Raw genomic sequence first — 27560 nt, 5'->3', positions numbered from 1 at the left:
CAGTGAGACCACAGAAGGCTGGCAGGAGCACAGAGCTTGGGATTACAAGACCCAGGTTCACGTCCTAATGTTGCCCTTTATGGGCTGTGGGATCTTGGGAGCCTCAGCTTCCCCACCTGCAAAATGGGAGGAATAATAATGGAACAAGGGTTACTTTGTTTTTTAAATTTTATATATATATATATATTTTTTAAGTTAGATTTTAATTTTATTTTAAAATTAAAAAAAAATTACCTAATTAATTTATTTTTGGCTGCATTGGGTCTTTGTTGCTGTGCGCAGGCTTTCTCTAGTTGTGGCGAGCGGGCATACTCTTTGTTGTGGTGCACGGGCTTCTCATTGCGGTGGCTTCTCTTGTTGCAGAGCATGGGCTTTAGGTGCGCGGGCTTCAGTAGTTATGGCTTGCGGGCTCTAGAGCGCAGGCTTAGTAGTTGTGGCTCATGGGCTTAGCTGCTCCATGGCGTGTGGGATCTTCCCGGACCAGGGCTCAAACTCGTGTCCCCTGCATTGGCAAGCGGATTCTTAACCACTGCGCCACCAGGGAAGTCCCAAGAACAAGGGGTACTTTAAATGAATTCATGTGAGTGGAAGAGACCTAGGATTCCCTTGAATCCTCACAGCATCTCATTTTCCAGAAGAGGAAAGAAAGCAAGATGCAAGGAGCTTAAGGGGCTTGTAGCAGTAATACCAGTACCTGCTGTTTACTGATTTTCTGCTACGGGCCAGGCATTTTCCCACATGCTCCAGGTGTCATTGAATTCCCCAGCCTTTGCACTTGCTGTTCCTTCTACAGGAGTGGCCGTTCCTTCTGTGCCTGTTGTTGCTCCGCAGGCTTGTGGCGTGCGTGGCTGTCTCCTGTTCTGTCTCATTGTCACCTCCTCAGGGAGGCCCTCCCTGACCACACTGTTCATTGCTCTCGTTCTTCCCTCTCTCTTTGTTTCCTTCTAGCCCCTACCACAACCTATGCTATTTTGTTTATTTGCTTGTTTATTATCCACCCTCCTACCGTGAGAGCTTAGAGTATCAGCTCTGTGAAGGCAGGAGCTTTTTCCATCTTGTTCCCTGCTCCATCCTAAGGGCCTTGAATGGGGTCTGGCACATAGTAAATGCTCAGTAAATATGTGGTGAAGGCGTGGGCTAACCCTGCCAACTACCCTGGGAAGTCATCTCATCATTCCCATTTTACACATATGGAAACTGGCTCTAGGGAGGCTTGGTAAACTGCCTGTGAACACGCAGCTGGAAGTAGGTGGCAGACCTGGCATTTGACCCCAGATTGGGCTGGTTACGGGTCAAGTGCTTTTCCTGCTGCGCTACACCGCCTTGCCGGGGAGCTCTGCATTTTAGATTAGAGAGTTTAGACTTTACTCTGAACACAGAGGCAGAGTCACAGAAAGGCTTTTAAGTAGGGAAGACTCCTGCCTGAAGGAAAACCTTATGTTAGCAGCCAGAATTGTCAAAAGAAATGAGTTCAGCTGCTCACTACCTGTGTGGCCTTAGGCAAATTACTTAACCACTCTGTGTCTCAGTTTACATGTCTATAAAATGGGGATACTATCTTGGCTGATCTGGGCTGGCTTCTGGGAGGCAGTGGGCTTTGACCTTTGATTTGCAGCCTTGGCTTCAAGTCCCCCTCCCCAGGTGGAAAGAACAGCATCTGGTGAATCACCCTGGTCCCGGGGGGGCCTCACTGCCGGCCCTGAGGGATTTGAGATTTTGACTTCTGAATGGGGGACATTTTAAGTGCTTGGGACAGGCCATTTTCTGCCCTAGCAGCCTGGGCTCTCTTGTCCTACCCCACCCCCACCTCCCTGAAAGAAAGAGAGAAGATCAGAGAGGAGAGAGAAGGTTTTAATTGAGCACCTACTATGCACCAGAGCCATTCTTATTTGTATCCCCTTTCACAGTCACAGCAGCCCCTGCAGAGTATATTCGTTATGCCCATTTTACAAATGACCAGACTCAGGCTTGGGGAAATTCTCCATGGGGCACAGAGCAGGGATTTGGACCTAGGCTCGGAGGCTCCTGTCTGCTCTGTCTCATAAGAGGGGAGAGAGTGATGGAGGTGCCCGGGATGGGTCTGCTCTGGGGTTACCCAGGGAGTGAGCTATTGGTCTCAGCCCCACCAGGATGGAGCTTAGAGTGGCCCCGATTTCAGAGGCTGGATCTTGAGGGGTTGCGGATGGGCAGACCGCTCCCACCAGCCTGGCTCCCCCCACCCCAACTGCTGGCAGCCTCACTAGCCCCTGGAATAGATCTGGCCTTGTGTGCGGTTATCCCAGTGTCTCAGTCAAGACCCCATTTGTTTGGGGAGGAGAAAGGGGGGTTTGTGGTGCCCAACAGAGGTGGGATTCATGGACAGGGCCGGGGCGGGGGTAGCCTGCCTGGTACGGGCCAGGCCTGGAGGAGGACCAGGAGGGAGTGAGAGGAGGGGGCTGGGGTGTGGCCTGGGGTCCTGCCTGGGGCAGAGTCTTGGGCGGGGGGCTGTGTGGATGGAGGTGCAGGAGGACGGGGGTGGGAGTCTCACTCTCATGACTCCTGGTCTGAAGGAAGGAGAGAATGTCGCTCTGTCCTGAGGGAGCCTCAGGTGTTAGGGGAGGTGGGGAGAGACCGAGCCATCAGGATCCTTGTTTGAGGGAGACACAGCCTGACTCCAGGGAGTGCCCAGTCTGAGGGGAGATAGAGCCTCGACTCCCAGGAGCCCCAGTCTGAGGGCGGAGGCACTGTGGGTGTTCTGGGCTCCATCTGCTTTCTGAGCGTAGGAGGAGAGGATGGTCCCACTGAGTGGAGTCTCCCTGAGTTCTGGGAAGCCTTCCTGGAAGAGGCAGTCCCTGAGGACTGGGAAGGGGTTGGATTCAAGGCAGCACCTACAGGAGGGCCCGTTCTGTGGTTGGAAGGAAGGCCCGGTGGGTTAGATCCTGATTCTGAGTGGTCATGTGCACCTGAATCTCAGTTTGCTCATCTGTGAAATGGGGACACTGCTGGGCACCTGGAGGGGATGGAATGAGATAGGCTTGGAGGGAGGAGTACCTGTAGACAGTAGGCCCACAGGGCTGTTGGGGGCTGCATGGTTAGTGAGGCCTGAGGAGTTCCAGAAGCTGACGAAGGCCCATTCCCCCACCCCCTGCCTCCACCTGGGGTCACAGCTCAACTAACCCAGCTTCAGTCTTTACCGGCACAGGAGGGAGGGCAGACTCTGGGCTGAGCTGTGAGGTGGACACAAGGGCTCCTTCTTGCCTCCAACTTGCTGTGTGACCCTGCCAAGTCCCTCACTCTCTCTGGCCCTCAAGGGTGGAGTTGGGGCCTGCCAAGGACCCCGAGCATCCTAGCAAGAGACAGACCACAGAGAGGCGTCAGCAAAGCAGAACAGGTACCCCAGATGATGGTGGCTCAGGGGCCCTGGAGCTAGGCAGAGCCTGGGGGAGCAAGGCCTGTCCTGCCTCTGCCAGACACTCTGGGGTGCTGGGTTGGGGACAGCGGGTCAGAGCAGAGAAACTCCTGGGGCTGTAAAAGGGGGTGACACAGTGGTCAAGCATGTGGGCCCAGGCCTGGGGTCAACTCCTGATTCTGCCCATAACAAGTGCCTCAGTATCCTCATCTATAGAATGGGAGTAAACATAGTACCCACCTCATAAGGTGGAAACTGTAAAGTGCCTGGCACTGCACCTGGCACACAGTGAGTGCTCAATAAATGCTGACTCTGCTTCTGGTGGTGGGAGCAGGCAGGCAGGGCTCCACGGCCTTTCCAGCCACCACCTTTTAGGCTGTTGAGGACAGGCTGTGGCTTACGGAATCCCAAAGCCTGGGGTGCTGGGCCAGGAAGTGTGGGGCCGTCTGCCGCTGTGGCTCTTCCCACTCTCCCCAGTGCCTGCAGAACAAGGTGCTGTGGAAAGAGCCAGTGAATTTCGGAGTAGGCAGCGTGGGTTCCATCCCAGCTCATTCATCCCCTTGCTGCCTGGCTCTGAGCAAATCATTTTCTGAACCTCCGTGTCTTCATCTATAAAATGGGATCAAGGGCCTTCATGAGGATTAAGTGAGAGCATACAGGAAGGCAGCACCCATCTGCTCCTTCTGTACAGATGCGTGTTGGTACCTCCTGTCTCCTGTAACTGCTCTGCTCTTCCCCTCTCTGATTTGGTGCTGAGGTTGCTGGCAGGGAAGGGGCTTTGGAGACGGAGTTCCCAGCCTGGTTGAGATGGCAGCTGACCCAGAAGCTCTGTCCTGGATTCAGGAGGGAGCTTGGGGTGGGGGCTGTCCTCGGGGACCATCTGGGCCTCCAGGGCAGCTACAGATGCCGAGGGACCCGGGGAGGGTTGGGAGCTGGGCTTTTTAAAAAAAAATTAATTAATTAATTTTATTTTATTTTTGGCTGCATTGGGTCTTTGTTGCTGCACGCGGGCTTTCTCTAGCTGCAGCGAGCGGGGGCTCCTCTTAGTTGCGGTGTGTGGGCTTCTCATTGCGGTGGCTTCTCTTGTTGCGGAGCATGGGCTCTAGGCGTGCGGGCTCAGTAGTTGTGGCATGTGGGCTCAGTCGTTGTGGCACATGGGCTCAGTAGTTGTGGCTCGCGGGCTGTAGAGCACAGGCTCAGTGGTTGTGGGCTCTAGAGCACAGGCTCAGTAGTTGTGGAGCATGGGCTTAGTTGCTCGGCGGCATGTGGGATCTTCCCAGACCAGGGATCGAACCGGTGTCCCCTGTGTTGGCAGGCAGATTCTTAACTACTGTGCCACCAGGGAAGTCTGGGAGCTGGGCTTTGATGGTGGATCAGGACCCCAGAGCACTGGAGAGTCCCAGCCAGCCGGGTCTGTGCTCACTGGCATGCTGATGCCCAGAGAGGTCCTGGCCCAGGGTTACCCTGCCCTGACTGGCTGGGCTGAAAGTAGAATGTGTTCTGGTAGCTTCTAGCTTAGGCACTCTCACTTTCCATGGCCCCTGGGCCAGGATGAAGTGGCTCTGTCTGGACAGGGTCACCCAGGGCCTGGGCTGAGCTTTCTTAGCTCTGCCTCTGTCTCCCTCTCTGTCTCCTTCTGCCCACCCTCTGGCCTGTGCCACCCCTGCAAACAGCCTGGCCCTGTCTGTTTATGGCAGCCTTCGTGTCCCTCCCTCAGCCACCTGAGGGAGGTGGATGGACCAAAGCCGGGTGTGCATGGGTGTGAGCACATGTGCCCCGGGTGGTTTTGTGTGTTTGTTGTGTGTTGGAGGGTGTGCACCCCCTTTCTAACTAGGGGCCTGACACATGCTCTCTGTGTGTAAAATAGAGAGGGATAGGCTGCTGCCCCTTCCCTGTCACTGGGGGCCCTTCCCCATGTTTCTGGGCACCGGCGGATACCTGTACGGCATGTTTTCTTCCCCATGGGATTTGCTTCATGGCCTCTACCCGGGAGGCCCTGACTCCGCTCTCCAGGCACCTCCCCTCAGGGCACAACGGGGCCCATCCTCATCCATCTCGGCCTGGGGTCTCCTCGCATGGCTGTGTCTGTGTTGTGGACAGCTGGGCTGGTCACAGTTTTTCCACTTTCACCAGTAGTGCACGACTTCAAATCCTCACCCCTCTGACCCACACGGGCCGCCCTGTGACAGGGGTGGGCTTGTTTGTGGGCGTCTGCTGCCGGGGCTGAGTGTGGACGTCTGGGCTCCCCTTGCAGCTCTGGGCTGAGGGTTTTAGGTGGGACCCCCATTCTGGATGGGATTCCTGCCTGTGGGATTCCCTGGGGCCTGGGGAGGGGTGAGGTGTGGGGGGCCTGGGCCGGGAAGCCCCTGGCTGTCCCTGGAGCAGGATGCTGGGGGGCCCCGCTGCCCCGTGCCATCCCCACTCTCTGGGTCCCAGGACCAGTGGGCCTTGGGCCATCAGTGCCAAGGGGAGCTGCTTCACCACCTGGCTGCCCAGGGCCCCTGAATGGCACAAGAGTGCCTGATGCCTTCTGGAGCTGGGGGTGGGGGAGGGCGGGTGAGTGACAACCACAGAAGGAGGAGGTACAGGAGTCTGGGGCAGGGTCCGGAGGCCTGGCCCCCAGCCTGCACTGTCACCCGCTGGGGCCTGAGTCTGGTCAGTCCCAGAGCTTCTTCGTTCTCTCGCTTGAGTTGGAGGCACCTCGCTACTGTCGGGAGAGACCTGGGCTCAGGGTCTGAGTTGTCAGCTCTACCCTTAACCCTCTGTGGGACCCAGTTCTCAGGCGGCCTGTAGAATCTAAGGGAGTCATTTATTCTTTCTATTTAACAACATCTGTATAACACTTACCAAGTGCCAGGCACTGTTCTAAGAACTTTACAGAAATTAAATCCTCACAAAGTATCATTATCCCCATTTTACAGATTGGGAAACCAAGGTGCTGAGAGGTTAAGGATCCTGCCCACATCCACACAGCGAGTGAGTGATGTGATCGGGATTTGAACCTGGGCCGTCTGGCTCCCTGGGCTGTCCCAGCCACCTTGCTGTGTTGCATGCCTCTGGTAGTCTGTGGAGGGTGGTGCTTGGGCCGGGCCTGGGCCAGCCTGGTCCCTTGGTCTGAGCCTTGACGGTGGTCCAGGAAGGTGGTCTTGGCACACAGTAGGTGTGGCAGCTTGGGATCAGGCCAGATTTGAGTCCCTAGCTTGTCACTTACTAAGTCACTTGACCTAGCTGAGCCTCAGTCTCCCCATGTGTAAAACAAGGTAACAGTACCTGGCAGGACTGTTGTGAGAATTTGGTGCAATGTGGTGTGCGGGGCACTCAGCATGTGGTGGGCAGCTGTGATGGCCCCATGGCAGGGTGAGAGGGAGGCAGCTTAAAGGGTGCCCTATGCCAGCAGAGGGCAGTGTGTGCCCCTGGGAGCCTGTGATTAGGAGAGGGTGACTCTGAAGGGATGTACTGCCAGCCTCCCTCATCACTGGGGACACCTGTCCATCTGGTGCGTCCGCTGCGCAGCCGGGCTTGGGGCTGGGACACATACAGACACATGCACAGTGGAGAAGCAGCTGAGCAGCCTTGCGTGTGAGGGCTGGGATGAACCCTGGATACCGTCTCACCCTGCTCCCTCGTTGTTGCAAGTGGGAAACTGAGGCCCGGAGTGGGGAAGAGATTTGTACTGGGACCCACAGTGAGTTCAGATTATCTGAAATTTCATTGGTGGGCGGGGCCTTTTCCAAGAAATGCAGCAACAGCCCTGCCTACGGTGGCCCTGTCCCGGCCACACTGGCCCACATCCTGCAGGGTCCATGCCCTGCCGGGCATTTTTGCTGGTCTGTTGACCAGCTTACGTGCAAGACTCCCTGGCTTGTTTCCTGGCTCGTCCACCACAGTGGAAGCAGTGAGGACTGGGACCTTGTCTGTCCGTTCACAGCTGAACCTGTGTCCCCAGCACAGAGCCTGGTGCGTACACAGTAGGTGCTCAATAAGCATTGGTTGAGGAATAAGCGACCTTAGGAAACATCCCCTCCGACTCTGTCATGGGAAAGTCTGAATTTCAGACAGGTGGAGAGCTGCCCAGGGCCGAGCCGGGCACTGAAGCCAGGCCTCCTGGCTCCCAGCCCTGAGCCCTCTGTGCGTTTGTGAACATATGCAACACACAGAGACACCCGTGCACACACACACAAATGCACACACTCTACGCCATGATTCAGAAGCTTCACGCTGATCATTGCTCAATTTTCTAGCTTAAAAGTGTCCATCTGTCCATCTCTCTGCCAAGGCCGTGGGCTGGACACCTACTGAGGCACCTGCTCTGGGGCCTCCCCCACAGCCTGAGGCTGCCCCCAGGAAGGGGCAGGGGTCCTGGTAGGGGAACCTGGGAGGGTGCAGCCTGCCCAAGTGAATCCCCCCGCCCCCTCCCCCCTCCCCAGGTGCATTCCCTGCTCTATGCCCAATGGATTCTCTGTGTCCCCTTCTTCTGGCCACGTCCACCCAGTCCCACCTTGATAGCCCACCTGCCCCCATCACTGGGCTGTCTGAGGCTTTGGGGGAAGGGGTGTCATTCCTGGCGACCAGGCTCCGCCTCCGCCTCCCCCAGGAAGTCTGCCCTGATGCACGGGAGGATGGTGATTAGTATGAGGCAGGCTGATTAGCTCAGAAGTTAAGTCTTTGTTTTCCTCGCTCCCCAGTTTCTCTAATTGAGCAGATGTAGAGTGGGGGAGGGGGAGGGGCTGCTGGGTGGGGGCACGCATGGCTGTGTGCTCGCTGCAGGGGGTGGCAGGGTGGGGGGCACCCAGGTGGGGGGCGGCCTGGTGGAGGAATGCCAGGGCAGGAGCGCCCGCGGGCAGGTCCCCAGGCTGCAGCCCCCTGGGGGTGTGGTTGCATGGCTCTGGGAGGGCATCACACCTGGGACGCCACTGCGAGCGCTCGTCTGCATTCGTTCATTCCTTCCGGTCTTCGCATCCAATCACGAATCATAACTGCTGTCATTTATTGAGCACATGCTATGTGCATTCCCTGGGCCGGATGCCGTTTGCGTATTGCCTTGCTCAGTCCTCGGACGATGGTGCAGGTATGGGACCCTCATTTCTTAGGGGAGGAATCTAAGGCTCAGAGAGGCTAGGTGACTAAGGTCGGAGTGGCCAGGGCAGGGTTCAGACCCCGGCGGTCTCCCGAGGCCCTGCCCTGGGCTTAGGGAGCCGTTGGGGCTGGGAGAAAGGGGAACCTGTGACCAGGTCCTGGACACTAGGGTTGTTGAGGCCTTGTCCTTCCCGTCGGTTACATGGGGATCAGTCCATCCACCTTCTCAGGCTGTTGGGAGGAGGAGTAACAGCAGCTGTGATAATGGCAACAGTGATGATTGGCTGAGTGCTTGCTGTGTGCCAGGTAGGTGACAAATGCTCTACGTGTTTTCATATTTCATCCTCACAGCAATCCCGGGAGCTCTGGGTAGACACCCTTATTACCCCATTTCACATTCACAGAAGCCAAGGATCTGGGAGGTAATTACGGAGCCTGCCCCAGTCCTGGTTCGTAAGTCAGGGACCCAGGATTTAGCCGGGAGCCGTCTGACTCCAGGCCCTTCCTCCTTGACTGCCACTCCATGTGGTGTATAACCCCTGTGAGGTGCCTGCCACATGGCAGGTGCTCAACAAAGGTTAGTGGCCTGCACCCTTCCTGCAAGGGCTGGTTCCTGGAGATCCTGTGTCTCTGGGGCTTAGCCGAGTGGTCCAGGGCGGACAGCCCTCCTCATAATATCCTGTGGGGTAGGTATTACTTTTATTTTCATTTTACAGGTGGGAAAGTTGAGGCTCAGAGAGGTGAAATGACTTACCCAGGATCTCACAGCTGGTGAGGTGAAGGGGCCGGGATTTGAACCCAGGTGGTCTGGGTCCAAGTGCAGCCATGCGACAGGCTCCTGGGCACAAGCGTCTGCTCCCAGCTGTGTCCGTCCCTCAGGGGTGATCCTCCTGGCCTGATCCTCCACTTCCCTGGCTCCTCTTATCAGCCGTGTGCGGGGATGCCTAAGTCTCCATCCTCCACTGTGCCCTGCCTCTGGCTGTTGGGCGTTGGGTGTGGCCACCTGATGACTGGACATGTCTTTTGGGGTGTCCCTCTGGCCCTGAAATCTCAACTTGTCCTACGCAGGACTCTTCCTCTCTCCTCCTGCATATCAGCCCATTTGCTCCTTCTCTGAGGCTCCCCGTTCCAGGGTGGGCACTACCGTCATCCGGCCACCCATCTGGACCTGGAAGTCATCCCCGAACTCCACCCCTGGTCTCCCATCTTCATCCTGTAGGTCACCAAGTCCTGTTCTTGTCCCATCACCTGTCCACCCCGCTGCCCTCACCTACATTGAGTCACCATCGAGAGCCTGGAGCATTGCAGCAGCCTCCTCAAAGGCCAGCTCTCCCCCCCTCCAATTCATTCCGCATCCTTCTGTTGTCCTGGGCTCCCTAGCATGTCACTGCTTCCTGTTGTCCTGGGGCTGAAATCCAGGAGATTGGGTTATTTATGATACAGGGGATTCTGGCTTTTTAAGTGAGGAGGCCATAGATTTGCAGTGTTGTATAGTTATGGTACTTGATTGGTAATTGTCCCAGTCAGAATCAGCCTGGATTCTGGGACCTGTTGGACTCGGCCCAGCCATGGGGCTCCTGCCTCTGGGCTCCCTCTCCCTGTCCCTCTCACATACCATTATCCCGTCTCCTGGCCTCGTCCCAGTTTCTCAAAAGTGCTGTCTTCTGGGTGCTGCGTAGGCAGTTTGATCACCAGGATCACCCTCAGCAAAACGTTCCTTGACCCCAGGATAGATGAGACCCCTCAGGTGCCTCTGCACTGGGGACAGCCTTCTAATTCTCCTAAGAACCCTTTGAGGGGAGCAGTGCTGCTCATTTTGCAGATGGGGAAGCTGAGACTCAAAAAGCTAAGCTGGCATCTGAACCCAAGTCGCTCGCCATGGAGCCCGTGTTCTCCCCCGTCTGTACGCGTGTGTGTGCACGTGTGCGCACACTGCAGGCTCTGTTGTCTGCTGTCTGAGCCAGGCGGTGTTTGGGCTGGGATGAGCCGCTGCCTCCTCGGGAGAGGAGGTCCGAGATTGCCTCTGGATGCCGGAGCCCGTCTCTTCCTGTAGGGGGTGGAGATGCTACATGTGAACGTTGTGTGTGGGGGTGTCAGTCCCTCGCTAGCCCCCGAGATCACAGCCTCCCCGGCTCCTCCAGCTTCTCTCCCCTTCCTTCAAAACAAACACCCGCGAGCCCAAACCACCCATCCAGCCAAGGCACAGACAGAGCCAGAGTTGGAATTAATTAATCCTGTTGCCCGGGCAACTGGGATCCAATCTTCTCCGTCCAGCCCGCCCCTGCCTGCCAGGCCCCGCCCTGCCTCTCTTGGCCCCACCCCTCAAGGCTTTGGCCCCACCCTCTCCCCCACCAGCAGCTGGTGGTGCCCTGGTGTCCTTGGAGACTCTTCCAGAGTCGAGGACAGAGAGGGTAGGGATATCTAAGAACTGGATTCAAGAACCCACTCAGCCACTCTTGGCTTGGTGGGAGCGTGGGCAAGGCCCTGAACCACTGGGAACCACGCTATGACTCTACTTACCTGGGGAGGGGCACCACCGGGGGATTTGAGAGATGTGTGAGAGAGGAAGAATGAAAGTGGCCTGAACTGGCGATACCATTGAGACCAGCAGTGGGTGTGCAGGGCTGCAGGAGCAGGTGTCCAGTGACAGGAACTGTTACAGCTGCAGTTGACGGCAGTAATGGGGCCGCCTCCCCTGGCCACAGGTTCTGACTCAGTTCCCTCTCCTGCATCTCGACCTTCCTCTCACCCTCTGAGCCTGCACCCCTCTGGCTGGACACCAGCAACCAGGGGCGTGTTCTCCATCCTTGTCTGTTGGTCTGTCCACCAGTCCACCCCACTCTGTCTCTTCCTGGGTGACCCTGCGCAAGTTACTTAGCGTCTCTGTGCTTCCAATTCCTTGTCTGAAAAATGCGCATAAGAGCCCCCACCTAGGGAGCCGTGGAAAGCCCCCTGCGTGGTGTTTAGTCTGTGCTAACCACCCGGTTGCTTCTGTGCCACTGCTGGCCGCAGGCCAGGGGGTGCCCTGTGAGAGGGGCTGTGGGGAGCACAGGGGACAGTAGTCCCACCTTCCTCTCGGGGAAGTCGAGGCTTGTGACCATGGCCACATTGTTGGGTCGTTGAGGCTCCCAGCCCTACCACTCTTCTCTCTAGGACCAGCTCACCGTGTCAGGCTCAGCCGTATGGCATTGCAGATGGGGAAATCAAGGCCGGCGTGGGGTCGGGTGGTGCTGGTGCTTCAGGGGCTGACCTTTCTAGTGTGGCCCTGTTTTCTGGATCTTGCTGGCTGGTGCTGGCTGGAGGGTAGCACAAGCCAGGTCTTTGAAAGCCGGAGCTCGAGTCTCCCTCTGTTGTAACCGTAGGGAATGTGCTTCTCTTGCCTGGGCCTCAGTTTTCTCTTCTGTGAAATGGGAGATCATGGGGGTGTAGCTGGTGGTAACTCTGACTGAAGCAGTTGGGGTCATGGCTTTGTAGGCTTCGTGCTAGCAGAAGGGGGCCAGTGTGGGCAGACGAGGTGCAGTGTCTGGCCAGGGCCATTCCTGGTGGTGCAGTCAAGGTGGAGGATATAGAGGGAACCTGAGAGGGAAATGCCAGCTCTCACCCCCAGCCCCCATCTTTTGGAGTCCCCCGTTCTGGACTCTGCCGAGCTTGGCAAACTCAGCAGTGAGCTGGGACGAGGCCCAGGGCAGGCCCTGGCTCCTGCTCAGCCTCCCACCTGGTCCTAAGCCTGTGGAGGCTGAGTGCTGGGCCTCCCATCATCTGTCTAATAGGCCATTTGCTCCTCTGTGTGCCAGGGAGGTGTCTCTCAAGCCGGCATGGTGGGGCAGGGGCTCTGGAGAGAAAATGGCCAGGACTGGTGATGGAACTCTCCTTGGCTCCACAGCCCCTTCCTCAGGCACTGTGGGTAAGTTGCTGCCCCTCCTGAGCCTCAGTTTCCTCATCTGTGAGCTGGGCCTAATGATGCAATCAATGATAACACCCGTTGTAAAAGCTTTTTTTAAAAAAATTTTTATCTATTTATCCATTTATTTATTTTGGCTGCGTTGGGTCTTTGCTGCTGCACGCAGGCTTTAGTTGCGACGAGCGGGGGCTACTCTTCGTTGCTGTGCACGTGCTTCTCACTGCAGCGGCTTCTCTTGTTGCAGAGCATGGGCTCTAGGTGCGCGGGGTTCAGTAGTTGTGGTGTGGGATTAGTTGCCCCTCAGCATGTGGAATCTTCCCGGACCAGGGATCGAACCCGTGTCCCGTGCATTGGCAGGCGGATTCTTTATTTTTTTCATACATCTTTATTGGAGTATAATTGCTTCACAATGTTGTGTTAGTTTTTGCTGTACAGCAAAGTGAATCAGCTGTAAGCACACACATATCCCCTCTCTCTTGAGCCTCCCTCCCACCCTCCCTGTCCCACCCCTCTAGGTGGTCAGAAAGCACCGAGCTGCTCTCCCTGTGCCGTGCGGCAGCTTCCCACCAGCCGTCCATTTTACCTTTGGTAGTGTATGTATGTCTGTGCTACTCTCTCACTATGTCTCAGCCTCCCCTTCCCCACTGTGTCCTCAGGTCTCTTTTCAAAGTCTGCATCTTTATTCCTGCCCTACCACTAGGTTCATCAGTACCATTTTTCTAGATTCCATATTTATGCGTCAGCGTACGGTATTTGTTTTTCTCTTTCTGACTTGCTTCATTCTGTATGACAGACTCTAGGTCCATCCACATCACTACAAATAACTCAATTTCGTTCCTTTTTATGGCTGAGTAATATTCCATTGTATATATGTGCCACATCTTCTTTATCCTTTAATCTGTCGATGGACACTTAGGTTGCTTCCATGTTCCATTGTGGTACGTGACTCTTTTTGAATTATGGTTTTCTCAGGGTATATGCCCAGTAGTGGGATTGCTGGGTCGTACGGTAGTTCTATTTTTAGTTCTTTAAGGAACCTCCATACTGTTCTCCATAGTGGCTGTATCAATTTATATTCCCACCAACAGTGCAAGAGGGTTCGCTTTTCTCCACACCCTCTCCAGCATTTATTGTTTGTAGATTTTTTGATGATGGCCATTCTGACTGGTGTGAGATGATATCTCATTGTGGTTTTGATTTGCGTTTCTCTAATGATTAATGATGTTGAGCATCCTTTCATGTGTTTGTTGGCCATCTGTAAGTCTTCTTTGGAGAAATGTCTATTTAGGTCTTCTGCCCATTTTTGGATTGGGTTGTTTGTTTTTTTGATACTGAGCTGCATGAGCTGCTTGTATATTTTGGAGATTAATCCTTTGTCAGTTGCTTCGTTTGCAAATATTTTCTCCCATTCTGAGGGCTGTCTTTTCATCTTGTTTATGGTTTCCTTTGCTGTGCAAAAGCTTTTAAGTTTCATTAGGTCCCATTTGTTTAATTTTGTTTTTATTTCCATTACTCTAGGAGGTGGGTCAAAAAGGATCTTGCTGTGATTTATGTCATAGGGTGTTCTGGCAGGCGGATTCTTAACCACTGCACCACCAGGGAAGTCCCTAAAAGCTTTTGAGAGGCAAAAACTAGGGGTGGTAAACTCAGGTGCCCACAGGGGCCGGGTCACGAAAAGTGTGCATACGGGCAGAGGAAGGCAATAGGGTGAGGTGGGGCCGTGGTAAACGCCAGCGCTCAGGCTCTGCCTAATGGCATCAAACTCGGATTTGTATCAATACTGAGACTGCCAACAGAAGTATCTGTGGGCTGCGTTTGGAGATGCCGGCTTGCCCCAGAAGGCAGGCTCTACAAATGGATTAACTGGGAGGGGGATATTTAACTCTACTTTACATGAGAACAAGGGCTAACATTTATTGAGGGCTTCCTCTGTGCCAGGATCAAACTCAAAACCTCACTCGGATTACCGTGTTTGATCCTCACACCAAGGGACCCGGAGGGCTGCAGGGCGCAAGTGCAATTCCTGCTTTGTGGATGAGCCAGTTAAACCAGAGAGGTTAAGTCAGAGTCCAAGGTCACACAGCTGTGGGGGAGGGAGCAGGGCCCACCCTGGGACTTTGGATTCCTTATTGGGGGTTTTCCCCTCCGGCGTCGTGGGGGCAGAGTGGTGGGGCCGGGGGGGGGGGCAGATCCGCTTGGCACAGAAGCACCCAAATCTGTGGCTTTTTGTTTCTCTCACAGGAGGCTGGGAGAGGGAGGAAAACGGAATTAAACAAATGAAAGGTGTCGTGGGGCTGAGGAAGAATAACGTTTTTTGTGAGCTTGTTAACATTTGTGAAGTTAAGTAAGCAGACATTTATGCCGATCATTTGCATGCATTAAAGGGAGGGTTCCCTGGGCCCAGTGTTGTACCTGGAACCTCACCAGCCTCCCAGCTGACCCTCAGCCCACAGGAAGCTGCTCCTGCTTAAGGAGGATTTGTTTTGGCTATTTTCTGTGATTTCTTCAGATTCACCTGTTTCCTGATGGCCTACTGTGTGCCTGGCACTAGCCTTCTGCAGCTGTGGCTGTCCTTGCTGTGTTTGGGAGCAGCTGACCTGGATGCCGTCAGAGTGGCTTGGCCCTTCGTTCAGAGGCTGAATATTCTAGATACGGTTTCCAGCCTCTCCAGGGGCTGCAGAAGGTTCGGGAGGCCCAGGGACCACCAGCTTTGCTGCCCAAGAGCTGGGGGACCCAACTTTAGCTCTCTGGGCCTCAGTTTCCTCATCTGTGAAATGGGGACAGTAGCAGTACATGCTCGTCTGAGATGACATTGGCTTGTGGGGGTGGTCTGCCCCCTTTGCTAGTTGACGTGGCTCTTTGGGTCCCTTGGTTTCCGGTGGAGCTGGATGAACTGAGAGCTGGCTGACCCTTTCTCTAGGAGGCCTTCCCGGACACCCCTAGCGGGCCTTGGCCACCTTTTCTTGAAGCCCCACGGCACCCCCACTTTCTCCCCCAAATGACTGGTCTCCTGCACTACTGCCTTTGAGCTGTGAACTTCCTCAGGGCTGAGCCACCTGTGTCTTGGTCACTGCGAGGCCCTGCTCCTGCCCCAGGGCTTGAGACATGGTACTAAATGAATGAGTGGGTGAAATACTTAACCTCAGCCTTGTTCTCACTGCTTTGGAATGAAAAGTCCCTTCCAGGTGTGTAGTGATTCGTGGTTTTAAAACACTTTCAGGCTGCTGCTGTCATTTGATCTCTACCTTTTGATCCCCACGTTCCCTTTCCCGCTCCCCCGCCCTGTGAAGAAGGCAAGGTAAGGACCCTGGTCTGTGATTACAAATGGGGAAAGAGGCCCAGGCAGGAGCGTCAGGATTTGAACCCAGCACTCATTCGTTTTTTTTTCATGGAAACTTTTGAACTCCTTCTCTGTTCTGGGTCTGCAGATTCTTATAAGGAGTAAGACAGGGTCCTGCCCTCCAGGGGCTTTGAGGCTGCATTCAGGCACAGTGAGGGTCAGGGATCAGGAAGCTGCAAATCCTCCTTCTTTCATTCACCCAAGAGGAGCAAGGTGGCCTTTCGTGGGGCTGGAGCACGTGAGTGAGGAGAGAGGTGAAGACGTGAAGTCAGGGAGGGCTGTGGATTTTATTCAGATGTGATGGGAGTCAGCAGGCAGGTGAGCGTGTCAGCAGGGAGGAAGGTGATGGCCACTGTAGTAGTTCAGGTGTGCAGCTGGAGGCCAGTGGAGGTGGGGAGAAGCGGGTGGATTCACCCTGGTCGCGCTTGGCTAATGAACTTGTTCCCTCTGCCGCCAGGAGCTCTGGGAAGGCTCAGGAGGGAAGCAGCGTGTTTTTTCGGCAGACAGTTCTCAAGCATCTGGTGTGGGCCAAGCATCTTGCAGGGTTCTGGGGGGGGTTGGGGGTGAATGAGAACAGTCCCTGCCTTCAGGGATCCCACAGCCAAGGGGAAGGCAGAGTAGGCTGACTGATGCCTGGGTAGGCTGGAGGGCTTCCTGTAGGAGGCAGCTTTGAGTCTGAGGAGTAGCATTCAGGAGGTGGGGGTAGGGCATACCAGGTTGTGGGAATTTCAAGGGGAAAGGCCAGAGGTATTGGGTGAGAAGGGTGAGACGCTCCCGTGCTAGGGCCTGAGCGTGGGGAAGGAGGACGCAGGAGTCTGGGGAGGAGGGCAAGGCCAGTGAGCTCCCTGCAGGCCAGGGGAAGGAGTCCAGGCGGTGCGTCTTCCAGCAGCAGGGCTTACGCTGGGGCTTTAGAAACAGGGTTGCACATGATGCCATCCAGGACCGAGGGAGTGACAAGAGCTGAGGAACTGGGGAGGGGAGTTCTCAGAGGTTCTCTGTTCTGGGGTCGGGCTGAGGGCTGGGAGGCTGGTGGTGGTAGAGGAGGGGTCGAGAGAGAGACACAAGTAAGGGAGGAGTCACAGGACAGGGTGGCCCAGAGCAGGGTGGTGGGAGAGGCATGTGTGTGCAGAGTGGGGCGCCGTTTGTTCTGACTGTACCCTCATTACAGGAGGCGTGTTGGAGGACAGATTTGCAGAGACAGGGTCAAGCCCGATCTTGAATGCGGGATAAGGACTAGGGAGGCACCGGAGGCTTCCAAGCAGAGCCGTGCCCCATGAGCCTGCTTCGGGAAGTTTCATCCGGCAGCTGTGCAGAGGCTGGGCAGAGGCAGGGTCGTCCAGGCATCTCCTTAGGAGACTGCTGCACCCGTCTGGTCCGAGGAGCTTTACCGGCTGGCATGGAGTGGAGGGAGTGTGGCAGAGCTCAGGGAAGGCTCAGTGGAAGAGGTGGCATTTGATCCGGGCTGGAGGTGGTGAGAGGGTTCGGCTCTGTGGGGGTGGGAGGAGGACGCAGCAGGTGGCTGCAGTGGAGGTGGGAGAGGCCAGTCTATTCAGAATGCCTTTGAAAGAAAGGAATATCATTATTGAGGACCCCCCCCCCCCCCCCGCACCCGGCGCCCCCGCCCCGGGGCGATCTTTCTCTGCCCAGGGCTGCACGCCCAGCTCCGCACGTACAGCTGCAAGGCTTTGGGTAGGTCCTTTGTGCCTTCATTTCGTTGTCTGTAAAATGGGGATATTGTTAGAACCTGACTCTTGTGGGGTCATTGCGAGGCTTAGGGGAGTTAATCCACCTGCTGCCCAGCCTGGGAGATGCTCTGTAGTTATTGGCTGTGGTCATTTCAGTCTCATTTAACATTCACAGCAGGTCCGCAGGGCAGCCTCCCATCCCCGGGGAAAGATGAGAAATCGGCTCAGAGAAGCTCTTCAGCCTGCCTGAGGCCACACAGCTGGGAGGGGTACAGAGCAAGGGTCTGAATCCAGGTTGTCTGGGACCCCGGTCTTGATTCTCTGTCCTCAGTGCCTGTGGCCTCCTGGAATGCCTGTAACAGCCCTGGACACTGGGTGAAAAATCGCTCCCCTCCTTCGGCTTCGAAAGCTCCTGGATCAGGTGAAAGGAGAGTAGGCAGGAGTCAGGCTCTGATCCCTGACTCGGCTGCCACTGGCCGTGAGGCCCCAGATCAGCTGCTTTTGCTCTCAGAGCCTCAGTCTCCTCGTCTGTAAACAGAGGCCCCATGTGCCCAGATAAGAGCTTCTGGGCCTCCTTCAAGTTCAGCTGTGTCAGCCCCCTGGCCCAGGTGAGGCTCCCAGTAGGGGCTCCATTCACATTCCCTCGCTTCCCGTGTTCCTCCGCCCCTGCCTGACCACACTGCCCTGAGCGGGCTGGGGTCAGGGTGTGCGTGGGAACCTCAGCACTGGTCACGGCCCCAGTGGTCATATTATTGACGATGAGGAGCTGGGAGGCCCTGTTGCCATCATTGGTAGTAACGGGCCCGCTCAGCGAGTGGGGCGGAGGCCAGCTGGGGATGACATGCCTGGGGGCTGTGTGGTTCTTGGGCTTTTTCAATTCCCTATGCCCCAGGCACCTCCTCTGTGCCAGGCCTCTTGTTGGTACTGGGGGCACAGAGCGACACGTGGTGCCGCCTTGGTACCGGGCTCCGGAACTTACGCACGAACAGTTTGCTTGGCCAGAATTACTGAGCACCTTCTGCGTGCAGCCCCCTAAGATGGGGCCTGGGGCGGAGAGCGGACCCTGGCCGTGGTCCCCAAACCCTCAGCGCTCACACTGAGACTGCAGTGAGGAAGCACCTGGAAATCCACGAGTGTTACCCTGCTTTGAGCAACCCCGATCTGTGAAAATTCAGATTCTGCATGAGAGAAATTAGAGGCCGGTTCTCTGTTCTACAAACTAGTTTGCAGGAGGGTTTCCTTAAGTAGCAGAAATCCCCAGGGCATGGGTGCTGGGTCTCCCTTTGCCAGTGGGTCCCCTACTGGCCCCTGACTTCCTTGCCCATCTTTGTTTCTTCCACTGTGTGCCATCCTAGTCCAGGCACACAGCAGGCGCTCGTTAGACGTGGAATGTCTAGTTGGCAGGGTGCAGCCGCTTCGGGGATCCCTCAGAGGTCCTGAGCCCTCCCGGTTAACCATCAGCTTCTCTTCTGGCCTCCTGTTGGCTTTGTGGTGCTCTTGGTGGCAGCAGGCAGGCACTTGTACCCTGTTGCCCCTGAACCCTGAATGAGGCCCCTGCCCCTTCCCACCCGGGGTCCCCCACCCACTGGTGATCCCCTGCGGGCCAGAGACTGGTTTTGCCAGCTCAGGGCCTGGTGCGCTGTAGGCCCTTAGGCGTGTGGATCATGTGCCGCTGATGAAGGGACACCTGGGCTGTCTTGTCACCCTCTTCCAGATGAGGGATCCAGGGCTCGAAAGGGAAAGGCGTAGCTCAAGTCCTTGCTGCCACGGAGCCGGGGCCGGTGAGGGAGCCACAGTGGGCTTCTCACCCAGGGCACCTCTGGCCGCGGAGGCCTGGGGAGATTTGAGCAGAGCTGGAGGAACAGACTAGCTCCACGGCCACAACTTGGTGTGTCCCGGGCTCTTCCACTTCCTAGCTGTGTGCCCTTGGGTGAGTGGCTTCACTGCTCTGGGCCTCAGTTTCTTCATCTCTCAAATGGGCGTATAATCACGCCCGTCTCACAGGGCTGTGGAGAGGGTTGCATGAGTTAATGTAAAACCTCACTAAGGTCTGGCGTGTAGCTAGTGTCTGGCGCTCAGGCCCAGGCAGCGGGGGTTGATCCTGGCCCCACCACTTACTAGTGGTGACCCAGGAGCCCACTTTGTCTTCCTGAACCTCGTTTTCTCACTTGAGAAATGGGTCTGATGACATTTACCTCGTCATCCTGTTGAGTGGGGGCTGTGTCTGCATGCAGACAAAAGAGTGGTGAGGCCTTCACCGGGTCTTCCCGGGTTCCCTGTTGACACTGATGCAGCCCCGTGGGTTTGCCGTCTTGACAGAGGTGTTCGTTCAGCCTATGGCACTGCTGGGCTCACTGTGCGGGGGGGCTGGAGCAGCAGGGGAGGACACCCTATGCTCACTGGCTGGGCGATGTGGGAGGGGCAGACACCATCACAGGGTCAGACAAGAGACAGGAGAGTCACTGCGGCAGAGTGGAGAGCTGCCTTGGGAGGAACGCAGGAGGGAGGGTCTGGAGTGGGCGGTTAGGCCAGGCCTCATAGGGCCTTGACCTTTAGGAGGACTTTTGGCTTCAGCCTGGAGCCACGGAATTTTCTGGAAGGGCCTTAAGGCCGGGCCCTTACTGGGTCCACAATAAGCAGGCTATTTTGAGAGGCTTTCTGGCAGCTAAGCAGAGGGTAGGGGAGGAACCCAGGGGACACTTGGAGATGCTGGAAGGCAGTGTTGCCATCCAGACGAGGGCCGTCAGTGGCTTGGGCACACAGATGTGTGGCCCTGGCAGGCGTCAGGGTGGATTAGAGATGAGGGATGAGGAAGAGGGTGGAGTCAGGTGTGATTCAGATAATGAGACCGAGGCACAGAGAGGTTTGGTAATGGGCCCACAGTCTCACAGCCAGGGAGTGAAGCCTCAGGCCCAGCATTTGTACTAGGCAACGGCCTGGCCTGCTGCCTTGGCGGCAGCCCCGTGAGCAGCCCCGCAAGCAGCCCCCCACAGAGACGCCCATGGAGCAGAGGGGAGGGCAGTGGAGCGGCATCCTCACGCTTCGTTCACGGCCTCTGCTCTGTGCCAGGCGTGATGGAGATCGATCAGGGCATCTGCCAGGGAATGAGGTTCCACTCTGGGTTGCCTGCAGCCCATTAGGCAGGGATTGGCGTATAGAGGAACCAGTCAGGGAAGGATGGGGCCGGGGCAAGGTGGTGGCCGAGTGGCCCACCTCCAGCTGACCTGAGTGACGGTGAGGAACTGGGGACCCCCGGTGAGATGGGGAGGCGGCCGTGACCTCACTGGCCTTGGTTTTCCCATCTGTAAAGCGGAGGGGGTTCTAAGAAGGATGAGGCAGTACAGGACTTCACCCAAGCCCTGGGGCGTGGTATGTGCTCTGGAGATGCTGGGCGCTATTATGGATATTGTTGTTGTCATTATTGTTTTGTGGTAGCTGGAGTCCACCCTTGCTGGCCCTGAGGGCCAGTTAGCCTCTCTGATTTGGGACGTGTGGTCTGCCAAGCCAGCTTAGCTCAGGGATGGATGATGCCGGCTACAAAGCCCAGGCCCAGGACCAGGTATGAGAGAGGCTGCTGGTGGGGGAGGATAAGGAAAACTACAGAGAGGACTGGTTCCTGTTTTGTGAAGAACAGAGGGTCATGTGAGTCCAAGAAAGACGCATAGGTGCAGGGAGGGGTTGAAGGAGTCTGCAGAGGATGGGACGGGCTGACTTTGACAAACCCAGGCGGTGCTTAGAGACTGTCCTTTGCCTGATTTTATGCAGGAGGCCCAGAGAGGGTGAGGGCCTGGCTCAAGGTCACACAGCAGCTGGTGCAGACCTACCAGCTTGGGGGCCTGGGCGTTGCCCCACTCTGTGAAGGAAGGATGTGATCATTTATCAGGGGAGTTTAATAATGAATGAAGTTGAAGTATCTTAAATGCAGGTAGCAGGCCCGAAGTAATAAGGGACCTGTATTAATCTGGAAGTTTATGAATATGCAGGTGTGTCTGAATGATTAATGGGGCTCCCGAAGGCCTTGGAGAGGGGTGTGTGAGCTGCTGCTGATGGAAATATGAATATTGCATACATCTGGGAAGTTGGTTAAACCAGGGAGCAGGTGGGCATTAATGAACCAGAGGACTCTAGCGGCTACAAAGGGCTGAATATGTGGCTACAAAGGGCTGAATATATGGATACTTGGGGGCAGATATACAGGGTCATGGCTAAGTGCTCTCATTTCTTGCTGTGTGGTCTTGAGCAAGTCACTTAACTTCTCTGAGCTTCCATGTCCTCATCTGCAGAATGGGCATAAAAATAGTACCTGATTCCTAGTATCCTGAGGATGAAATTCATGACAGCTCCTGAGCACCAGAGGCAGGCGTAGTGCGGGCATCTGATAAAAACTTGCCTTGTTAGAAAGGATGGCAGAGGAGTGGTTGAGGAAGGACAAGGAAAGTATAACAGTAATAATTAAACTCCCTTGAATATGGCTAGCACTTTACAGTTTGTACGGGGGTTGGTCTCTCATCTGCTCCTTGAAGCAGCTGCGTGGGGCAGAGGAGATGGGTCTTGGGGAAGCTGAGGCTCAGAGAGGGCTGGTCCCTGCTCAAGTCACCCAGTTGGCAGAGGCAGAGTCAGGCCTGGGCCCAGCTCTACACCCCTTGCCAGTGAATTTCGGAGGGGATGGAGGTGGAACTGCCGGCTGGCAGGAGGGTCCCACCGATGCACTGACCAGGAAGGGCCTTCAGGGTATTTGTTGGGCCCGGGGTTGGGAGATCCCACATGCCCTCTCAGAGCCTCAGTTTCTCTGTAGTGTGAGGATCTGTCTGCCACTCAGAGCTGTTTTAAGGCTTTGGGGATAAAATGGGACACTGCACCCTCACCTGTGCTCAGCCTTTGGGGAGTCCAGACTCTGCAAACATTATCGCTCTGATGCTCGCAGCAGCTGTACCGGGAGTTTGTGTGCACCAGCCCTTGTGTCTGGTGTCTTGTGTGCGGGGAGCTGTGGGTCCTCGGCCACTCTTGTAGCTTTGGGTCCTTGGGCACATCTCCTAGCCTCTCTCAGCCTCACTCTCCCCATCCTTCAAGTGGGCAAGTGGTATATAAAGTGTGCGGGCTCCCTCCAGCTGCCCCACCTCCCCCTGCGCCCATGTCATGGCCTTGTGTATGGGCGTCCTTTCTTTGAATCTCTGTGGCGTTTTATTCATTCTTTCATCCTTTTGTGAACATTTATGTAGTGCTTCCTGGGTGCTGTGTTGGTCTCTGGGTTTACAGGGTGAGTGAGATCGCCTTCCCCATCCCTGTCCTTGACAAGGTCCTGGTCCAGGCACAAGGCGAGTGTGAAGCGAGTGTCTGGTGAGGCAAGCTCGGATGGGGCATGCGAGCCAGAGGACGGCCTCTGGACCCAGACATGGATTGCGGGGAGAGGTGCTTGTTTATCTTGCTGTCTTCCCCGCTGGAGCTTCTACCTGAGGCTGTGTCTTTTGGCTGTGAGTCCTCTGCTCCCAGCAGGAGATGGTCAAAGAATGGCTGTTGGAATGAATGAGGGAGTGAATGAGGGAATGGCTGGTATCTAGGCCCCTTTCCCTGCCTCTCCTGGGCTCCAGGCCAGGGAGCAGAGGCCCAGCCAAGCCCTCCCTTGGTTGTCCCAGGTGGATGAGGGCAGCCTCTCTTACATCCTTTTTTGTTCCTTCCTGGGTCTCTAGCCTGGGCTGCAAGGCCCCCCTGCTGGCCTGGCTGGGTCACAGAACTGAAGGTTGTTGGGTAAAGAACCTGAGCCATCATGGTCGTGGTGTAGCCTGCTGTTGACAGACGGGGAAACCAGGGAGGGGCCTGTGGGGCAGGGCTGGGGTTAGAGCCCCCACTGGGCTGCTCCTCGGGCTTGGCCCTGCAGTGCCCAGCCTGGCTGTGTATTTATAGTCTCTGCTGATCTATATTAACACCAGGGCCTGCCCAGGCCTTTGCAGCCTCTGGATCTGAGGATGGCTTTGCACCAGCACAGCCCCGGGGCTCACGCTGGGCCTGGAGTTTTTTCGCCAGCCTGGGCCTGGGCTCTGGCCACCCTTTGGTGGGTTCTGTGTCTTTGGGGTTTGTTATTCCTCGCTTCCCTCCTCTGCAGGGAGACTGTGAGTACAGCATGGGCTCAAGCACTTGGGCTATGTGACCTCGGGGAAGCCGCCCTGCTCTCCGAGCCTCAGTCTCCTCATCTGTAGAATGGGCCATAATTCCCACCCAGCTTGGTGTCTCAGGCACTGAGCCCTCAATGCTTGTGAGCTGGAGTCACTGTTTACCCTCCTCACGTCTCTTCTGGTCCTCATCACAAGCAGTCCTCAGAGCTCCTAGGGACTGGAGTGTCATCTCCATTGGACAGATGAGGCCACCGAGGCCCTAGGGGCGGTGTGACCTGCCAGGGCCACACTGCCTGTTGGGGCAGGATTTCGGACTCATCTAAGTCCGAATGTTCCAGCTTCCCAGACCCCTTACCCTTTCCAGAGCCCCTCAGGGTCCTTGGGGCAGGCCGCCTCCTCACCCCACCAGCTTGGTTCGCACCCCTGTCGCCACGGGAGCAGCTCCACTAACTCTGTGCTTCTCTTACAGAGCAGAGACGACTGGCCGCCCTGAGCGCAATTCAATTCAACAGACATTTACCGAGTGCCTACTATGCGCCAGGCCTTAGGCTAGGCACTGGGGTGGGGGCACAGAGAGGAAGATGGAGTCCCATCCTCAGGTAGCTCCAGGCTGGGGGGCGTGGAGAAGACAGGCAAGGGCTAAACAATGACAGCTCAGCTCCAGGAGAGAAGCTGCCTGTAGGGCTGGAAGCAGCAGAGGTACCTGGGTTCAAGTACATCCCTGGAGAGCTGCTGTCCCTCGCCTGTGCCTCAGTTTCCCCATCTGTAAAATGGGGGGAAGGGAGGTGGGGTGAGACAATCTCTGGGATCCTTCCAGGAGTCCATGGGGATGGAATCAGGGCACGGGGGCAGAGTAGAGAGGCCCACACTCTCCCTGTGGAAAGGAAATCTCTGAAGGCTTCTTGGAGGAGGAGGCATGAGGTCTGGGCTGCAGGGGGTGGGGAAGGTGGAAATGGTACCCCAGGCTCAGGAAGAGCATGAGCAAAGGCCCAGGGGACATGCAGATGGGTGTCTCTGCAACTCCATAGGTTGTGAAGGGGTGTCGTGGGGTATGAGTTTAGAGAGGGAGGGAGGGGCCCAAGGGCTGCATGTCGGGGTGTGAGCTCTATTCTGTGAGCTGTTGAGGATGGAGAGTGAGGAACAGTGGTCCTGCTTTGTGCCACCCCCTTCACCTCCCCTCTCTCCTGGGTACACTTGACCATCACGTTCCCGTAGAACATGTGGCCATGGTGGTGCCTGTACCTTCCTAGACATGTTACATATTAGTCCCCATGGCAACCCCGTAAAGTGGGCATTACTGGGCCCAGTTCACAGATGAGGACACCGAGGCTGAGAGGGAAGCTTTTGCCTGTTATGATCTGACTCCCAGCTCCCCCATGCTTCTTCCACTAGCTGTCACTGTTGGCGGGGGGGGGGGGGGGGCGGGTCTCTGTCCTGTGTTACACCTGCCATGCTAGGAGCCCCCAAGCTCTGAGGAGTACCTGCCAAGGGGAACACAGTTGGGTTTGGAGGTGAGGGTGGGCAAACCCTCAGATGTTGTTAGCAGGACCGGCTTTTTCCAAGGCCTGAGCTTCTGCCCCTGCGGCCACCCTCTGAGATGGGGGGTGAGGCAGGGCTCCTTCCCACTTTACAGATGAGCAGACTGAGGCCCTGGGGGTCCAAGGTCGAGGCAGTGACAGCCTGGGCAGGGAGCATCGTTTTCTTATCATCCAGCTGAGGCTGGAGGGAGGTTCAAATCCTCCGAGATCTGTGCCGAAGCTGACCCACACAGCCCTCCCCAGGCAGTGGAAAAGACTGGCATGGAATCACAGACCTGGGTTCAAATCCTGCGTTTGTCTCGCACAAACAGTGTGATCTTTGTGAGCAAGTCATTAATTACTCTGAGCCTCTGTTTCCTTGTCTGTAAAGGGAGAGAGCAGGCCTCTTTCATTCAGTCATTAACATGTTTATTCAGCACCTGCTGGGTGCCTGGTGCTGGGCTTTAATGGGGACTCAGACCCTTCCTTGGAGAACTCAGTTCAGGAGCAAAAGCAGCAGTTTTGGTTCGGTTGTGATGGAAGAAGCCCAGGTGGCTGTGGGAACCCACAGGAGGGACCCCAAGCAGACCATCTTAATTGGCGGGGGCAGGCAGGAGGGCAGGAGAGGAAAGCAGGAACCAGCTCCGCAGGACCCCAGGGGCTGGGCTTCAGATGTCTGTTGGAAATTTCCCAGATCAGTAGGGAGCCAGGGAAGGCTTTTGAGCGCGGGAATGTTGGAGGCTGGGAGACCAGTGAGGATTCTGATTGAGAAACTCATTTGGGGTGAGGAAGGAGGCTGAAGCAGGGCAGGAGCAGTGGGAGGGTACAAAGGCCTTCCAGATGTGGGCAGCTGGGGCCTCTTCGAGCTGGCTCAGGGACCGGGCAGAGGAGCAGGGCTGGGGAGCATGTGGGCAGTGGGAGGCGAGTCCAGTTGTGGGGTTCAGGTGCCAGGGAGAGGTCCAGAGGCAGCTGGCGGTCAGTACCAAGCTGATAACAGAGACCCTGAGAGGGATGGAGATGCTGGGGGGTGGGAGTGGGGAAGCAGGTTTGGGCAGAGCAGAGGACCGGAACCAGGACCTCAGAGAAGGTCACTGCAAAGTAGCCCAAGGGGGAGCGGCCTGGCAGGTAGGAGGAATCCCGAGGTATAGGGACTTAGGTCTGCCGGGAGATGACAGAAGTCACCTGTGTCGGGCACTTTGCCCAGTGCCAGGCTCACAGAGGGGCCCAGGAGGGTCAGTTCCCACCTGGCTTTCGCTGGAAAGCAGAACCATAGTCTGTCCCCTGCCATCCCGAGGAGGAGGCTCTGAGGAGGAGGGTGTTTGGGAAGGAGGGAAAGGGGAAAAAACATTTGCGTGTGGAACAAGGCTGAAGCGAGAGAGAGAGAAAGAGGGAGCAGGGGATGAAAAGAAATTACCATCCGCCGGGATCTTGTCATTCAACCCAATTTTCAAAGGACCACAGCTGTCGCACTGAGATAATCTGTTAATTATAACAGCCATTGTGCTTTGGCAATGGGAGAGAAACCGAGGCTGAGGAACAGGCCGAAGGCAGGGGTGGGAGCCTTTGGGGGGCAGGAACAGGCAGGAAGGCAGACACTGTCAGGGGCCAGGCCTCATCCCTTCCTTGCCACCACTGTTGTAGCAGTGGGTGATGGGGACCTGCTGTGTGCCGGGCACTGTGCCACGCCTGTGAGCCGGGCCGCCATAACCATTCTAGAGGCAGCTAACTTTATTGAGCACTTACTTTGTGCCATACCCTGCTCTGAAGCTTTCATTCTCCCACCGTCTGAGGTAGTGCCCTTCTAGTCCCATTTTACAGAAGCGGAGACTGAGACTCAGAGGAAAGAAATTGCCTGCCAGGGCCATGCTCTTCGTTCAGTGGCAGAGCCAGGATTTGAGTTGAATGTGGCCTGTCCTTCTGGGAGAACGCTAGGGAGGGCCGGTCCCCATGGGTTGGCCATGCGGGCTTGGTGGCCACATGTCCTGGGCTGTGGCCTCAGCGCAGCCAGCAGTCCATGGGGTAGCCCCCCCCCCCCACCCCGGGCATTTCCGGGGCTCCTTCTGCACGAACAGGGCTTCCTTGTTCTCTGATGCCACAGCTGCAGGCCCCTGCAAGCTCCCCCCCCACCGCCATCCGCACCAGAGAAGCTAGCCTCAGGGCCAGAAGAGGGACCCCATACGACCGCCTGGTTTGGGGTTGTGATGGGCTGCGGCCCTGGGAGGGGTCTCAGCCTGGCCCTGGCTCGCTGGCTATGGGGCCCCGGGTGCTGGGGCCTGGGAGAGGCAGTGGGGAGGGTGGGCAGGAGTCCCAGGTGAGCAGAGTGAGGGGATCCTGAGGTCTGTGGGGAGGGGCAAGAGCAAGGGGCCATTCCAGAAGGCCAGGGAGCCCTTTGCCGCAGGCCCTCCTCCGGGGTGTGGCTTCAGCAGCCAAGGCCTTAGGCCTCCTGGTGTTTCACAGCGGCCTTGGCTGGAACCTCAGCGCAGCCTGGCTGGCAGCGTTTTACGGAGTGGGAATCCTGTTTGGGAGCAAGTAACCCTCAAACC

At 56.5% G+C, this 27560-nt stretch overlaps 1 protein-coding gene across 2 annotated transcripts in view; it reads left to right on the top strand.

The window, feature by feature from the left end:
* Nucleotides 1–27560, top strand: part of ELFN2 (extracellular leucine rich repeat and fibronectin type III domain containing 2) — a 53304-nt gene that overhangs the window by 12440 nt on the left and 13304 nt on the right. The gene's annotated exons all lie outside the window — the stretch shown is intronic.

This window comes from Monodon monoceros, unplaced genomic scaffold (assembly GCF_005190385.1).
Source record: "Monodon monoceros isolate NGI ecotype Baffin Bay Population unplaced genomic scaffold, NGI_Narwhal_1 Super_Scaffold_6, whole genome shotgun sequence".
Classification (NCBI taxonomy): Eukaryota; Metazoa; Chordata; class Mammalia; order Artiodactyla; family Monodontidae; genus Monodon; species Monodon monoceros.
This window is presented reverse-complemented; position numbering and strand designations above follow the sequence as displayed.